Source organism: Salvelinus namaycush, unplaced genomic scaffold, assembly GCF_016432855.1.
Source record: "Salvelinus namaycush isolate Seneca unplaced genomic scaffold, SaNama_1.0 Scaffold93, whole genome shotgun sequence".
Lineage (NCBI taxonomy): Eukaryota > Metazoa > Chordata > Actinopteri > Salmoniformes > Salmonidae > Salvelinus > Salvelinus namaycush.
The window spans coordinates 151,494-154,993 of record NW_024061675.1 but is presented as its reverse complement, the minus strand read 5'-3'; positions in this window follow the sequence as shown (position 1 = coordinate 154,993).

The window sequence follows — 3,500 nt, the reverse complement described above, 5'->3', positions numbered from 1 at the left end:
CTTTCGATAACCACTCAGCATTAAAGGGTAAAATGTAATGCTCTGATCCAGTGGAAATGCTATAAAATACCTGATTACTTCTTATCCTTTGCACAAATAGACGACAGATGTGTCTGTCCAGAACTCACTGGTGCAGGAAACTGAGGGCCCAGAATATTTTATACAATGTTGCAAGTTTGAGGACCCAGTTTATAGTTGATAGAATGTTTCAAGTTCGTTGTTGACAGGCCATGTGCAGCCAATGGGATTTATAGGATATTTATTTTTAAATCGGGATATTTTCTACCTGCAGGCTGCAAATGTTTTTGTTTGTTGGTTTCATGTAGGCAATTTTTACATAGTTGGCAATGGCAATAAAAGTTACTTTTAGATTTGTATAATTTTCATTTAGATGGAATGTAGATTAATCAAATACAATGATTTTGAGATACTATTATCAATTAAATTAAACTGTTTCAGTAAAATGTGCAAATAAATAATAACCGGCACGCAGATCGGTAGAAATGGTCAGATAAATTTGCACTCCAAATGTAGGTTGCCGACTGCTTGTGTAGCCTATTACCAGCAACGTCAGAATGTATGAAGGCCAGCAGGAGTTGGTTCAGGAAGAGTTTATTCTCTTCTGGTTGGGCGATATTGATGTAATGACATGAAAATAAATTGGCTGAATATTATACAATGACTCATCAACAGCTCTAACAATTTGACCCCCACAGGAAATCTTCACTGGCAATTCTAGAATATACTATATATCCTAGAAACCTGGTTAAACTATCATTATGACATCATGGATGACCAGTCCTTGTATTCATAGTGTATTGAATTCAGGGGGTTGCCCTGAGCTGAACTCAAACCTGGGTCCAGTGACTCTCAAGTTAACACCTTATAACTGTTACACCAAGATGTCCGAACTTCTTGACGAGGTCCCCAGGTTTTGGGTTAAGGTTGATACAATAGCTTTCTCTATGAATTTGAGAGTGGTTACATTTCTCCAACCCCCATCCCTCAGCTGTTTACCAAACCAAGTCTCTGGGCAGCCATTTTGTTTCTGTTTAAATCCTAGGTTGTCTCTTTAAAAAAGCCACACAACAAACAACCAATCTGCAGTTGAAACAATAACAAAGCTGTAATTCCACCACTGTTTTGGTAATAAGATGATGATGGGGTTGGAGAAATGTAACTACTCTCAAATTCATAGACAGACCAATGGATGCAAGGACTGACTATCCATGGTATCAACATGATAGTTTTAACCATGTTTTAACCATGTTGAGGCTATACAGTGTTGATTTACATTGTTTCTAAACATTGGAGTAAAAAAAGCTTATTTGGGGTTCTGATGGGGTACAACAGTTTAACTAAGCTCATGAGGCATGTGTTTAACACCAAACATCAGTTCAACAACTGCAGAGTTTGTGCCTCTGTTTTTTAGAAGGTACTTACGAGTGTTAATCAGGGAACGGTTTCTCAAAACCATCTTATGGCTAAGTTCACCGTTAGAACCATCGGACACCTTAAGATGCGTTTGGGAAACCGGGACCAGATATCCAGTTTCCTCCTCTTCTTCCTCCTCCGTTTTCAATGTAACAGTCATCTCTTCCTCCTCCTCTTTCACTCCATAAACTGCATCCTCCTCTCCTTTTACTGTAACATCCTCCTCCTCTTTCACTCTGAACGCGTCTTCCTCTTCTTTCACAGTAACGGCCTCACTCTCTACTTCTTGTTTTACTGTGATATCCTCATCTCCTTTAGCAGGGGAGTAGCTTAGTGACCGCATGGTCGGGGATGTTAGCTAGCTAGGCTAATGCTAACTTAACCAGCCCGCTAACGGAATAATAACAACAACACCGTAAATATGAAATTAAAACGGATAACTAACTAGACGATATTAGATGGTTTAAAACACAGTGGCTAATAATTACGAAAGCGTCTAAAGAGCTTTATTGGTTCGTCTATTTTGTCTAGCAAGCTACCGAGGTGTCTGACGAACTGTTGCTGCTGTTGAAAGAAGCGTTCCGTCCACTAGATTATACGTCACAGTAGCAGCATTGCCTTAAAGTCGCAGACCGCAATCTGCTGACTGGAGTGGGCAACACAATTGAGTAAAACGTATATTTTATTTTCAGACAAAAAGTTAAAGGGTAGGAATCAGGGACGTCGCTAGAACTAAAATATGAATTAGCCCCCCCTAAATAAATCAATATCAGTCAATATATTTTTTCTGTAATTTATTTTTTTGGTCAACCGTTCCATCTCATCTTAAACTTTTTACCGGGCCGGGGGAGGCTGCTGCTGCACTAGTGACTGTTAGACTTTCTTCAGCAAAGATATAGTAGAACTGAACTGAATCAAAGATGGCGAACAGAAATACTAGAAGAGAGGGGAACCCCTACACAGAACTGAACTGAATCAAAGATGGCAGACAGAAATACTAGGAGAGAGGGGTACCCTTACACAGAACTGAACTGGATCAAAGATGTCGGACAGAAATACTAGGAGAGAGGGGAACCCCTACACAGAACTGAACTGAATCAAAGATGGCGGACAGAAATACTAGAAGAGAGGGGTAAGCCTACACAGAACTGAACTAAAGAAGCGGATAGAAATACTAGGAGAGAGGGGAAAACCTACACAGAACTGAACTGAATCAAAGATGGAGGATAGAAATACTAGGAGAGAGGGGAACCCCTACACAGAACTGAACTGAATCAAAGATGGAGGATAGAAATACTAGGAGAGAGGGGAAACCCTACACAGAACTAAACTGAATCAAAGGTGGAGGATAGAAATACTAGGAGAGAGGGGAACCCCTACACAGAACTGAACTGAATCAAAGATGGCGGACAGAAATACTAGGATGGAAGCAAATGTAAGTGATTATAACATCATAAAAAAATTATGCAAAAACATGTACAGTTGACAGGAATGTTAGTTCATGTAGAGACAAACGATTATGCATTTTTTTAACATAAAATTAATTTACGAAAATCGCGATTTAGCCAGCTAGCTGACTAGCTTTATGGGTGTTGTGACATGAGTATGACATTGTAATTCTGGTTGTTTTAGGGTCTCCTGAAACAACCAGCAAACCAGGCTTTCGTTTTATGTAACAGTGGATGTAAAGAATCTAGCTAGCTGAAGAATTTACTGCAAATTGAATGTACAATTTTGTAAGCTTGTCTTGCTGATATTTACCATGCAGATAGATTAAATAACGTAGCTAGCTATGTTCTTGCTTATTGTGCAGTGGATGATTAAAATCCCTGTATGCCCATGGATGTGTAGCTAGCTATCTAGCCGATCTGTGTATGGACCCAAACGTTTGGTATACATATTAGTTCAGAACCTAGCTATGAACCTCAGCTATCATAGCCAGTTGTATCAACTTCAAAACAGCCTGAATGACATTAATGAAGCCTATGGATTGAGTAGAATATAATATCATGTTGTGCCAAGGATGCAAGTCGTATATACATGTAGTTATTACCATGCATGAGATC